Here is a 14,811-nt window from a genome sequence, read left to right as displayed (position 1 = left end):
GCTCAAAATTACGATTTTTCCGCATTTTAGAAATTATAGAATTTTAAAAATAGGTCTTTTTCATCGGGTCAAGGAGTTATTCAAATCAAACCAAACCCGATATGGAGTATCCCCTGTGTATCTAGAGTCTAAAACAGAAAGAATTTTTGGTATAGCTTGCCTAGGAAAAAAGTTAGCTTTTGATACGGAAATTTGCTATTATTTCGAATATTTTTTTTCAAAAGTAGGTCTTTTTGATCGGTTCAAGGAGTTGTTCAAATCGAACCAAACTCGGTATGGAGTATTCCCTGTGTATCTAGAGTCTAAAACAGAAAGAATTTTTGGTATAGCTTGCCTAGGAAAAAAGTTAGCTTTAGATACGGAAATTTGCTATTATTTCGAATATTTTTTTCAAAAGTAGGTCTTTTTGATCGGTTCAAGGAGTTGTTCAAATCGAACCAAACTCGGTATGGAGTATTCCCTGTGTATCTAGAGTCTAAACCAGAAAGAATTTTTGGTATAGCTTGCCTAGGAAAAAAGTTCGTTTTTCAATCGGAAATCTCGACTTATTCGCTTATTATTCGCTTATTCTATTTTCAAAAAAATAGAAATTTTGTCGGGTCAAGGAGTTGTTCAAATCAAACCAAACTCGGCATGAAGTATCCCCAGTGTATGTAGAGTCTAAAACAGAAAGAATTTTTGGTATAGCTTGCCTAGGAAAAAAGTTAGCTTTTGATACGGAAATTTGCTATTATTTCGAATATTTTTTTTCAAAAATAGAGAAATTTTATCGGATCAAGGAGTTGTTAAAAGTGAACCAAATTGATATCCCAGACTACCAGTACTATTTAGGTTGTAATGCAAAAAGAATGGTCCGTCTAACTGTCCTAGAAAAAAGTTCGTTTCTCAATCGGAAATCTCGACTTTTTCGCTTATTCTATTTTCAAAAATATAGAAATTTCATCGGGTCAAGGAGTCGTTCAAATCGAACCAAACTCGGTATGGAGTATCCCCATTGTATGTAGAGTCTAAAACAAAAAGAATTTTTGGTATAGCTTGCCTAGGAAAAAATTTAGCTTTTCATACGGAATTTTGCTATTATTTCGAATATTGAATTTTTAAATATAGTATTTTTCATCGGGTCAAGGAGTTATTCAAATCAAACCAAACTCGGTATGAAGTATCCCCAGTGTATGTAGAGTCTAAACAGAACAAATTTTTGTAATAGATTGCCTAGGAAAAAAGTTTGTATTTCAATCGGAAATCTCGACTTATTCGCTTATTATTCGCTTATTCTATTTTCAAATATATAGAAATTTCGTCGGGTCAAGGATTTGTTCAAATCGAACCAAACTCGGCATGGAGTATCCCCATTGTATGTAGACTCTAAAACAGAAAGAATTTTTGTAATAGCTTGCCTAGGAAAAAAGTTCGTATTTCAATCGGAAATCTCGACTTTTTCGCTTATTCTATTTTCAAAAATAGAGAAATTTTATCGGGTCAAGGAATTGTTCAAAGTGAACTAAATTGATATCCCAGACTACCAGTAATATTTAGGTTGTAATGCAAAAAGAATGGTCCTTCTAACTGTCCTAGAAAAAAGTTCGTATCTCAATCGGAAATCTCGACTTTTTCGCTTATTCTATTTTCAAAAATATAGAAATTTCATCGGGTCAAGGAGTTATTCAAATCGAACCAAACTCGGTATGGAGTATCCCCAGTGTATGTAGAGTCTAAAACAGAAAGAATTTTTGGTATAGCTTGCCTAGGAAAAAAGTTCGTTTTTCAATCGGAAATATCGACTTATTCGCTTATTATTCGCTTATTCTATTTTCAAAAATATAGAAACTTCGTCGGGTCAAGGAGTTGTTCAAATCGAACCAAACTCGGCATGGAGTATCCCCAGTGTATGTAGAGTCTAAAACAGAAAGAATTTTTGTAATAGCTTACCTAGGAAAAAAGTTCGTATTTCAATCGGAAATCTCGACTTTTTCGCTTATTCTATTTTAAAAAAAAAAGAAATTTTATCGGGTCAAGGAGTTGTTCAAAGTGAACTAAATTGATATCCCAGACTACCAGTACTATTTAAGTTGTAATGCAAAAAGAATGGTCCGTCTAACTGTCCTAAAAAAAAGTTCGTATCTCAATCGGAAATCTCGACTTTTTCGCTTATTCTATTTTCAAAAATATAGAAATTTCATCGGGTCAAGGAGTTATTCAAATCGAACCAAACTCGGTATGGAGTATCCCCAGTGTATGTAGAGTCTGAAACAGAAAGAATTTTTGGTATAGCTTGCCTAGGAAAAAAGTTCGTTTTTCAATCGGAAATCTCGACTTATTCGCTTATTATTCGCTTATTCTATTTTCAAAAAAATAGAAATTTTGTCCGGTCAAGGAGTTGTTCAAATCAAACCAAACTCGGCATGAAGTATCCCCAGTGTATGTAGAGTCTAAAACAGAAAGAATTTTTGTAATAGATTGCCTAGGAAAAAAGTTCGTATTTCAATCGGAAATCTCGACTTTTTCGCTTATTCTATTTTCAAAAATATAGAAATTTCATCGGGTCAAGGAGTTATTCAAATCGAACCAAACTCGGTATGGAGTATCCCCAGTGTATGTAGAGTCTAAACCAGAAAGAATTTTTGGTATAGCTTGCCTAGGAAAAAAGTTCGTTTTTCAATCGGAAATCTCGACTTATTCGCTTATTATTCGCTTATTCTATTTTCAAAAAAATAGAAATTTTGTCGGGTCAAGGAGTTGTTCAAATCAAACCAAACTCGGCATGAAGTATCCCCAGTGTATGTAGAGTCTAAAACAGAAAGAATTTTTGGTATAGCTTGCCTAGGAAAAAAGTTAGCTTTTGATACGGAAATTTGCTATTATTTCGAATATTTTTTTTCAAAAATAGAGAAATTTTATCGGATCAAGGAGTTGTTAAAAGTGAACCAAATTGATATCCCAGACTACCAGTACTATTTAGGTTGTAATGCAAAAAGAATGGTCCGTCTAACTGTCCTAGAAAAAAGTTCGTTTCTCAATCGGAAATCTCGACTTTTTCGCTTATTCTATTTTCAAAAATATAGAAATTTCATCGGGTCAAGGAGTCGTTCAAATCGAACCAAACTCGGTATGGAGTATCCCCATTGTATGTAGAGTCTAAAACAAAAAGAATTTTTGGTATAGCTTGCCTAGGAAAAAATTTAGCTTTTCATACGGAATTTTGCTATTATTTCGAATATTGAATTTTTAAATATAGTATTTTTCATCGGGTCAAGGAGTTATTCAAATCAAACCAAACTCGGTATGAAGTATCCCCAGTGTATGTAGAGTCTAAACAGAACAAATTCTTGTAATAGCTTGCCTAGGAAAAAAGTTTGTATTTCAATCGGAAATCTCGACTTATTCGCTTATTATTCGCTTATTCTATTTTCAAATATATAGAAATTTCGTCGGGTCAAGGATTTGTTCAAATCGAACCAAACTCGGCATGGAGTATCCCCAGTGTATGTAGACTCTAAAACAGAAAGAATTTTTGTAATAGCTTGCCTAGGAAAAAAGTTCGTATTTCAATCGGAAATCTCGACTTTTTCGCTTATTCTATTTTCAAAAATAGAGAAATTTTATCGGGTCAAGGAATTGTTCAAAGTGAACTAAATTGATATCCCAGACTACCAGTAATATTTAGGTTGTAATGCAAAAAGAATGGTCCGTCTAACTGTCCTAGAAAAAAGTTCGTATCTCAATCGGAAATCTCGACTTTTTCGCTTATTCTATTTTCAAAAATATAGAAATTTCATCGGGTCAAGGAGTTATTCAAATCAAACCAAACTCGGTATGAAGTATCCCCAGTGTATGTAGAGTCTAAAACAAAAAGAATTTTTGGTATAGCTTGCCTAGGAAAAAATTTAGCTTTTCATACGGAATTTTGCTATTATTTCGAATATTGAATTTTTAAATATAGTATTTTTCATCGGGTCAAGGAGTTATTCAAATCAAACCAAACTCGGTATGAAGTATCCCCAGTGTATGTAGAGTCTAAACAGAACAAATTCTTGTAATAGCTTGCCTAGGAAAAAAGTTTGTATTTCAATCGGAAATCTCGACTTATTCGCTTATTATTCGCTTATTCTATTTTCAAATATATAGAAATTTCGTCGGGTCAAGGATTTGTTCAAATCGAACCAAACTCGGCATGGAGTATCCCCAGTGTATGTAGACTCTAAAACAGAAAGAATTTTTGTAATAGCTTGCCTAGGAAAAAAGTTCGTATTTCAATCGGAAATCTCGACTTTTTCGCTTATTCTATTTTCAAAAATAGAGAAATTTTATCGGGTCAAGGAATTGTTCAAAGTGAACTAAATTGATATCCCAGACTACCAGTAATATTTAGGTTGTAATGCAAAAAGAATGGTCCGTCTAACTGTCCTAGAAAAAAGTTCGTATCTCAATCGGAAATCTCGACTTTTTCGCTTATTCTATTTTCAAAAATATAGAAATTTCATCGGGTCAAGGAGTTATTCAAATCGAACCAAACTCGGTATGAAGTATCCCCAGTGTATGTAGAGTCTAAAACAGAAAGAATTTTTGGTATAGCTTGCCTAGGAAAAAAGTTCGTTTTTCAATCGGAAATATCGACTTATTCGCTTATTATTCGCTTATTCTATTTTCAAAAATATAGAAACTTCGTCGGGTCAAGGAGTTGTTCAAATCGAACCAAACTCGGCATGGAGTATTCCCAGTGTATGTAGAGTCTAAAACAGAAAGAATTTTTGTAATAGCTTACCTAGGAAAAAAGTTCGTATTTCAATCGGAAATCTCGACTTTTTCGCTTATTCTATTTAAAAAAAAAAAAGAAATTTTATCGGGTCAAGGAGTTGTTCAAAGTGAACTAAATTGATATCCCAGACTACCAGTACTATTTAAGTTGTAATGCAAAAAGAATGGTCCGTCTAACTGTCCTAAAAAAAAGTTCGTATCTCAATCGGAAATCTCGACTTTTTCGCTTATTCTATTTTCAAAAATATAGAAATTTCATCGGGTCAAGGAGTTATTCAAATCGAACCAAACTCGGTATGGAGTATCCCCAGTGTATGTAGAGTCTAAAACAGAAAGAATTTTTGGTGTAGCTTGCCTAGGAAAAAAGTTCGTTTTTCAATCGGAAATCTCGACTTATTCGCTTATTATTCGCTTATTCTATTTTCAAAAAAATAGAAATTTTGTCGGGTCAAGGAGTTGTTCAAATCAAACCAAACTCGGCATGAAGTATCCCCAGTGTATGTAGAGTCTAAAACAGAAAGAATTTTTGTAATAGCTTGCCTAGGAAAAAAGTTCGTATTTCAATCGGAAATCTCGACTTTTTCGCTTATTCTATTTTCAAAAATATAGAAATTTCATCGGGTCAAGGAGTTATTCAAATCGAACCAAACTCGGCATGGAGTATCCCCATTGTATGTAGAGTCTAAAACAGAAAGAATTTTTGTAATAGCTTGCCTAGGAAAAAAGTTCGTATTTCAATCGGAAATCTCGACTTTTTCGCTTATTCTATTTTCAAAAATAGAGAAATTTTATCGGGTCAAGGAATTGTTCAAAGTGAACTAAATTGATATCCCAGACTACCAGTAATATTTAGGTTGTAATGCAAAAAGAATGGTCCGTCTAACTGTCCTAGAAAAAAGTTCGTATCTCAATCGGAAATCTCGACTTTTTCGCTTATTCTATTTTCAAAAATATAGAAATTTCATCGGGTCAAGGAGTTATTCAAATCGAACCAAACTCGGTATGGAGTATCCCCAGTGTATGTAGAGTCTAAAACAGAAAGAATTTTTGGTATAGCTTGCCTAGGAAAAAAGTTCGTTTTTCAATCGGAAATATCGACTTATTCGCTTATTATTCGCTTATTCTGTTTTCAAAAATATAGAAACTTTGTCGGGTCAAGGAGTTGTTCAAATCGAACCAAACTCGGCATGGAGTATCCCCAGTGTATGTAGAGTCTAAAACAGAAAGAATTTTTGTAATAGCTTACCTAGGAAAAAAGTTCGTATTTCAATCGGAAATCTCGACTTTTTCGCTTATTCTATTTTCAAAAAAAAAAGAAATTTTATCGGGTCAAGGAGTTGTTCAAAGTGAACTAAATTGATATCCCAGACTACCAGTACTATTTAAGTTGTAATGCAAAAAGAATGGTCCGTCTAACTGTCCTAAAAAAAAGTTCGTATCTCAATCGGAAATCTCGACTTTTTCGCTTATTCTATTTTCAAAAATATAGAAATTTCATCGGGTCAAGGAGTTATTCAAATCGAACCAAACTCGGTATCGAGTATCCCCAGTGTATGTAGAGTATAAAACAGAAATTATTTTTGTAATAGCTTGCCTAGGAAAAAAGTTCGTATTTCAATCGGAAATCTCGACTTATTCGCTTATTATTCGCTTATTCTATTTTCAAAAAAATAGAAATTTTGTCGGGTCAAGGAGTTGTTCATATCAAACCAAACTCGGCATGAAGTATCCCCAGTGTATGTAGAGTCTAAAACAGAAAGAATTTTTGTAATAGCTTTCCTAGGAAAAAAGTTCGTATTTCAATCGGAAATCTCGACTTTTTCGCTTATTCTATTTTCAAAAATATAGAAATTTCATCGGGTCAAGGAGTTATTCAAATCGAACCAAACTCGGTATGGAGTATCCCCTGTGTATCTAGAGTCTAAAACAGAAAAAAATTTTTGTAATAGCTTGCCTAGGAAAAAAGTTCGTATTTCAATCGGAAATATCGACTTATTCGCTTATTATTCGCCTATTCTATTTTCAAAAATATAGAAATTTCGTCGGGTCAAGGAGTTGTTCAAATCGATTCAAACTCGGCATGGAGTATCCCCAGTGTATGTAGAGTCTAAAACAGAGAGAATTTTTGTAATAGCTTACCTAGGAAAAAAGTTCGTATTTCAATCGGAAATCTCGACTTTTTCGCTTATTCTATTTTCAAAAATATAGAAATTTCATCGGGTCAAGGAGTTATTCAAATCAAACCAAACTCGGTATGGAGTATCCCCAGTGTATGTAGAGTCTAAAACAGAAAGTATTTTTGTAATAGCTTGCCTAGGAAAAAAGTTCGTATTTCAATCGGAAATCTCGACTTATTCGCTTATTATTCGCTTATTCTATTTTCAAAAAAATAGAAATTTTGTCGGGTCAAGGAGTTGTTCAAATCAAACCAAACTCGGCATGAAGTATCCCCAGTGTATGTAGAGTCTAAAACAGAAAGAATTTTTGTAATAGCTTGCCTAGGAAAAAAGTTCGTATTTCAATCGGAAATCTCGACTTTTTCGCTTATTCTATTTTCAAAAATATAGAAATTTCAACGGGTCAAGGAGTTATTCAAATCGAACCAAACTCGGTATGGAGTATCCCCTGTGTATCTAGAGTCTAAAACAGAAGGAATTTTTGGTATAGCTTGCCTAGGAAAAAAGTTCGTATTTCAATCGGAAATATCGACTTATTCGCTTATTATTCGCCTATTCTATTTTCAAAAATATAGAAATTTCGTCGGGTCAAGGAGTTGTTCAAATCGAACCAAACTCGGCATGGAGTATCCCCAGTGTATGTAGAGTCTAAAACAGAAAAAAATTTTTGTAATAGCTTGCCTAGGAAAAAAGTTCGTATTTCAATCGGAAATCTCGACTTATTCGCTTATTATTCGCTTATTCTATTTTCAAAAATAAAGAAATTTTGTCGGGTCAAGGAGTTATTCAAATCGAACCAAACTCGGTATGGAGTATCCCCAGTGTATGTAGAGTCTAAAACAGAAAGAATTTTTGGTATAGCTTGCCTAGGAAAAAAGTTCGTTTTTCAATCGGAAATCTCGACTTATTCGCTTATTATTCGCTTATTCTATTTTCAAAAAAATAGAAATTTTGTCGGGTCAAGGAGTTGTTCAAATCAAACCAAACTCGGCATGAAGTATCCCCAGTGTATGTAGAGTCTAAAACAGAAAGAATTTTTGTAATAGCTTGCCTAGGAAAAAAAGTTCGTATTTCAATCGGAAATCTCGACTTTTTCGCTTATTCTATTTTCAAAAATATAGAAATTTCATCGGGTCAAGGAGTTATTCAAATCGAACCAAACTCGGCATGGAGTATCCCCAGTGTATGTAGAGTCTAAAACAGAAAGAATTTTTGTAATAGCTTGCCTAGGAAAAAAGTTCGTATTTCAATCGGAAATCTCGACTTTTTCGCTTATTCTATTTTCAAAAATAGAGAAATTTTATCGGGTCAAGGAATTGTTCAAAGTGAACTAAATTGATATCCCAGACTACCAGTAATATTTAGGTTGTAATGCAAAAAGAATGGTCCGTCTAACTGTCCTAGAAAAAAGTTCGTATCTCAATCGGAAATCTCGACTTTTTCGCTTATTCTATTTTCAAAAATATAGAAATTTCATCGGGTCAAGGAGTTATTCAAATCGAACCAAACTCGGTATGGAGTATCCCCAGTGTATGTAGAGTCTAAAACAGAAAGTATTTTTGTAATAGCTTGCATAGGAAAAAAGTTCGTATTTCAATCGGAAATCTCGACTTATTCGCTTATTATTCGCTTATTCTATTTTCAAAAAAATAGAAATTTTGTCGGGTCAAGGAGTTGTTCAAATCAAACCAAACTCGGCATGAAGTATCCTCAGTGTATGTAGAGTCTAAAACAGAAAGAATTTTTGTAATAGCTTGCCTAGGAAAAAAGTTCGTATTTCAATCGGAAATCTCGACTTTTTCGCTTATTCTATTTTCAAAAATATAGAAATTTCATCGGGTCAAGGAGTTATTCAAATCGAACCAAACTCGGTATGGAGTATCCCCTGTGTATCTAGAGTCTAAAACAGAAGGAATTTTTGGTATAGCTTGCCTAGGAAAAAAGTTCGTATTTCAATCGGAAATATCGACTTATTCGCTTATTATTCGCCTATTCTATTTTCAAAAATATAGAAATTTCGTCGGGTCAAGGAGTTGTTCAAATCGAACCAAACTCGGCATGGAGTATCCCCAGTGTATGTAGAGTCTAAAACAGAAAAAATTTTTGTAATAGCTTGCCTAGGAAAAAAGTTCGTATTTCAATCGGAAATCTCGACTTATTCGCTTATTATTCGCTTATTCTATTTTCAAAAATATAGAAATTTTGTCGGGTCAAGGAGTTGTTCAAATCGAACCAAACTCGGCATGAAGTATCCCCAGTGTATGTAGAGTCTAAAACAGAAAGAGTTTTTGTAATAGCTTGCCTAGGAAAAAAGTTCGTATTTCAATCGGAAATCTCGACTTTTTCGCTTATTCTATTTTCAAAAATATAGAAATTTCATCGGGTCAAGGAGTTATTCAAATCAAACCAAACTCGGTATGGAGTATCCCCTGTGTATCTAGAGTCTAAAACAGAAAGAATTTTTGGTATCGCCTGCCTAGGAAAAAAGTTCGTATTTCAATCGGAAATCTCGACTTTTTCGCTTATTCTTTTTTCAAAAATATAGAAATTTCATCGGGTCAAGGAGTTATTCTAATCGAACCAAACTCGGTATGGAGTATCCCCAGTGTAGGTAGAGTCTAAAACAGAAAGAATTTTTGTAATAGCTTGCCTAGGAAAAAAGTTCGTATTTCAATCGGAAATCTCGACTTATTCGCTTATGGTTCGCTTATTCTATTTTCAAAAATATAGAAATTTTGTCGGGTCAAGGAGTTGTTCAAATCAAACCAAACTCGGCATGAAGTATCCTCAGTGTATGTAGAGTCTAAAACAGAAAGAATTTTTGTAATAGCTTGCCTAGGAAAAAAGTTGGTATTTCAATCGGAAATCTCGACTTTTTCGCTTATTCTATTTTCAAAAATATAGAAATTTCATCGGGTCAAGGAGTTATTCAAATCGAACCAAACTCGGTATGGAGTATCCCCTGTGTACCTAGAGTCTAAAACAGAAAAAAATTTTTGTAATAGCTTGCCTAGGAAAAAAGTTCGTATTTCAATCGGAAATATCGACTTATTCGCTTATTATTCGCCTATTCTATTTTCAAAAATATAGAAATTTCGTCGGGTCAAGGAGTTGTTCAAATCGATTCAAAATCGGCATGGAGTATCCCCAGTGTATGTAGAGTCTAAAACAGAGAGAATTTTTGTAATAGCTTACCTAGGAAAAAAGTTCGTATTTCAATCGGAAATCTCGACTTTTTCGCTTATTCTATTTTCAAAAATATAGAAATTTCATCGGGTCAAGGAGTTATTCAAATCAAACCAAACTCGGTATGGAGTATCCCCAGTGTATGTAGAGTCTAAAACAGAAAGTATTTTTGTAATAGCTTGCCTAGGAAAAAAGTTCGTATTTCAATCGGAAATCTCGACTTATTCGCTTATTATTCGCTTATTCTATTTTCAAAAAAATAGAAATTTTGTCGGGTCAAGGAGTTGTTCAAATCAAACCAAACTCGGCATGAAGTATCCCCAGTGTATGTAGAGTCTAAAACAGAAAGAATTTTTGTAATAGCTTGCCTAGGAAAAAAGTTCGTATTTCAATCGGAAATCTCGACTTTTTCGCTTATTCTATTTTCAAAAATATAGAAATTTCAACGGGTCAAGGAGTTATTCAAATCGAACCAAACTCGGTATGGAGTATCCCCTGTGTATCTAGAGTCTAAAACAGAAGGAATTTTTGGTATAGCTTGCCTAGGAAAAAAGTTCGTATTTCAATCGGAAATATCGACTTATTCGCTTATTATTCGCCTATTCTATTTTCAAAAATATAGAAATTTCGTCGGGTCAAGGAGTTGTTCAAATCGAACCAAACTCGGCAAGGAGTATCCCCAGTGTATGTAGAGTCTAAAACAGAAAAAAATTTTTGTAATAGCTTGCCTAGGAAAAAAGTTCGTATTTCAATCGGAAATCTCGACTTATTCGCTTATTATTCGCTTATTCTATTTTCAAAAATAAAGAAATTTTGTCGGGTCAAGGAGTTATTCAAATCGAACCAAACTCGGTATGGAGTATCCCCAGTGTATGTAGAGTCTAAAACAGAAAGAATTTTTGGTATAGCTTGCCTAGGAAAAAAGTTCGTTTTTCAATCGGAAATCTCGACTTATTCGCTTATTATTCGCTTATTCTATTTTCAAAAAAATAGAAATTTTGTCGGGTCAAGGAGTTGTTCAAATCAAACCAAACTCGGCATGAAGTATCCCCAGTGTATGTAGAGTCTAAAACAGAAAGAATTTTTGTAATAGCTTGCCTAGGAAAAAAAGTTCGTATTTCAATCGGAAATCTCGACTTTTTCGCTTATTCTATTTTCAAAAATATAGAAATTTCATCGGGTCAAGGAGTTATTCAAATCGAACCAAACTCGGCATGGAGTATCCCCAGTGTATGTAGAGTCTAAAACAGAAAGAATTTTTGTAATAGCTTGCCTAGGAAAAAAGTTCGTATTTCAATCGGAAATCTCGACTTTTTCGCTTATTCTATTTTCAAAAATAGAGAAATTTTATCGGGTCAAGGAATTGTTCAAAGTGAACTAAATTGATATCCCAGACTACCAGTAATATTTAGGTTGTAATGCAAAAAGAATGGTCCGTCTAACTGTCCTAGAAAAAAGTTCGTATCTCAATCGGAAATCTCGACTTTTTCGCTTATTCTATTTTCAAAAATATAGAAATTTCATCGGGTCAAGGAGTTATTCAAATCGAACCAAACTCGGTATGGAGTATCCCCAGTGTATGTAGAGTCTAAAACAGAAAAAATTTTTGGTATAGCTTGCCTAGGAAAAAAGTTCGTTTTTCAATCGGAAATCTCGACTTATTCGCTTATTATTCGCTTATTCTATTTTCAAAAAAATAGAAATTTTGTCGGGTCAAGGAGTTGTTCAAATCGATCCAAACTCGGCATGGAGTATCCCCAGTGTATGTAGAGTCTAAAACAGAAAGAATTTTTGTAATAGCTTACCTAGGAAAAAAGTTCGTATTTCAATCGGAAATCTCGTCTTTTTCGCTTATTCTATTTTCAAAAATATAGAAATTTCATCGGGTCAAGGAGTTATTCAAATCGAACCAAACTCGGTATGGAGTATCCCCAGTGTATGTAGAGTCTAAAACAGAAAGTATTTTTGTAATAGCTTGCATAGGAAAAAAGTTCGTATTTCAATCGGAAATCTCGACTTATTCGCTTATTATTCGCTTATTCTATTTTCAAAAAAATAGAAATTTTGTCGGGTCAAGGAGTTGTTCAAATCAAACCAAACTCGGCATGAAGTATCCTCAGTGTATGTAGAGTCTAAAACAGAAAGAATTTTTGTAATAGCTTGCCTAGGAAAAAAGTTCGTATTTCAATCGGAAATCTCGACTTTTTCGCTTATTCTATTTTCAAAAATATAGAAATTTCATCGGGTCAAGGAGTTATTCAAATCGAACCAAACTCGGTATGGAGTATCCCCTGTGTATCTAGAGTCTAAAACAGAAGGAATTTTTGGTATAGCTTGCCTAGGAAAAAAGTTCGTATTTCAATCGGAAATATCGACTTATTCGCTTATTATTCGCCTATTCTATTTTCAAAAATATAGAAATTTCGTCGGGTCAAGGAGTTGTTCAAATCGAACCAAACTCGGCATGGAGTATCCCCAGTGTATGTAGAGTCTAAAACAGAAAAAATTTTTGTAATAGCTTGCCTAGGAAAAAAGTTCGTATTTCAATCGGAAATCTCGACTTATTCGCTTATTATTCGCTTATTCTATTTTCAAAAAAATAGAAATTTTGTCGGGTCAAGGAGTTGTTCAAATCGATCCAAACTCGGCATGGAGTATCCCCAGTGTATGTAGAGTCTAAAACAGAAAGAATTTTTGTAATAGCTTACCTAGGAAAAAAGTTCGTATTTCAATCGGAAATCTCGTCTTTTTCGCTTATTCTATTTTCAAAAATATAGAAATTTCATCGGGTCAAGGAGTTATTCAAATCGAACCAAACTCGGTATGGAGTATCCCCAGTGTATGTAGAGTCTAAAACAGAAAGTATTTTTGTAATAGCTTGCATAGGAAAAAAGTTCGTATTTCAATCGGAAATCTCGACTTATTCGCTTATTATTCGCTTATTCTATTTTCAAAAAAATAGAAATTTTGTCGGGTCAAGGAGTTGTTCAAATCAAACCAAACTCGGCATGAAGTATCCTCAGTGTATGTAGAGTCTAAAACAGAAAGAATTTTTGTAATAGCTTGCCTAGGAAAAAAGTTCGTATTTCAATCGGAAATCTCGACTTTTTCGCTTATTCTATTTTCAAAAATATAGAAATTTCATCGGGTCAAGGAGTTATTCAAATCGAACCAAACTCGGTATGGAGTATCCCCTGTGTATCTAGAGTCTAAAACAGAAGGAATTTTTGGTATAGCTTGCCTAGGAAAAAAGTTCGTATTTCAATCGGAAATATCGACTTATTCGCTTATTATTCGCCTATTCTATTTTCAAAAATATAGAAATTTCGTCGGGTCAAGGAGTTGTTCAAATCGAACCAAACTCGGCATGGAGTATCCCCAGTGTATGTAGAGTCTAAAACAGAAAAAATTTTTGTAATAGCTTGCCTAGGAAAAAAGTTCGTATTTCAATCGGAAATCTCGACTTATTCGCTTATTATTCGCTTATTCTATTTTCAAAAATATAGAAATTTTGTCGGGTCAAGGAGTTGTTCAAATCGAACCAAACTCGGCATGAAGTATCCCCAGTGTATGTAGAGTCTAAAACAGAAAGAGTTTTTGTAATAGCTTGCCTAGGAAAAAAGTTCGTATTTCAATCGGAAATCTCGACTTTTTCGCTTATTCTATTTTCAAAAATATAGAAATTTCATCGGGTCAAGGAGTTATTCAAATCAAACCAAACTCGGTATGGAGTATCCCCTGTGTATCTAGAGTCTAAAACAGAAAGAATTTTTGGTATCGCCTGCCTAGGAAAAAAGTTCGTATTTCAATCGGAAATCTCGACTTTTTCGCTTATTCTTTTTTCAAAAATATAGAAATTTCATCGGGTCAAGGAGTTATTCTAATCGAACCAAACTCGGTATGGAGTATCCCCAGTGTAGGTAGAGTCTAAAACAGAAAGAATTTTTGTAATAGCTTGCCTAGGAAAAAAGTTCGTATTTCAATCGGAAATCTCGACTTATTCGCTTATGGTTCGCTTATTCTATTTTCAAAAATATAGAAATTTTGTCGGGTCAAGGAGTTGTTCAAATCAAACCAAACTCGGCATGAAGTATCCTCAGTGTATGTAGAGTCTAAAACAGAAAGAATTTTTGTAATAGCTTGCCTAGGAAAAAAGTTGGTATTTCAATCGGAAATCTCGACTTTTTCGCTTATTCTATTTTCAAAAATATAGAAATTTCATCGGGTCAAGGAGTTATTCAAATCGAACCAAACTCGGTATGGAGTATCCCCTATGTATCTAGAGTCTAAAACAGAAGGAATTTTTGGTATAGCTTGCCTAGGAAAAAAGTTCGTATTTCAATCGGAAATATCGACTTATTCGCTTATTATTCGCCTATTCTATTTTCAAAAATATAGAAATTTCGTCGGGTCAAGGAGTTGTTCAAATCGAACCAAACTCGGCATGGAGTATCCCCAGTGTATGTAGAACCTAAAACAGAAAAAATTTTTGTAATAGCTTGCCTAGGAAAAAAGTTCGTATTTCAATCGGAAATCTCGACTTATTCGCTTATTATTCGCTTATTCTATTTTCAAAAATATAGAAATTTTGTCGGGTCAAGGAGTTGTTCAAATCGAACCAAACTCGGCATGAAGTATCCCCAGTGTATGTAGAGTCTAAAACAGAAAGAGTTTTTGTAATAGCTTGCCTAGG

General features: G+C 33.7%; 1 protein-coding gene across 1 annotated transcript in view; it reads right to left on the bottom strand.

The window, feature by feature from the left end:
* LOC142354692 (uncharacterized) overlaps positions 1-14,811 on the bottom strand; it is a 361,988-nt gene that overhangs the window by 184,849 nt on the left and 162,328 nt on the right. The gene's annotated exons all lie outside the window — the stretch shown is intronic.

Source organism: Convolutriloba macropyga, chromosome 15, assembly GCF_964194025.1.
Source record: "Convolutriloba macropyga chromosome 15, txConMacr16.3, whole genome shotgun sequence".
NCBI lineage: Eukaryota > Metazoa > Xenacoelomorpha > Acoela > Convolutidae > Convolutriloba > Convolutriloba macropyga.
Note: the sequence above shows the minus strand (reverse complement) of the source record. Positions and strands in the feature narration are given on the sequence as shown.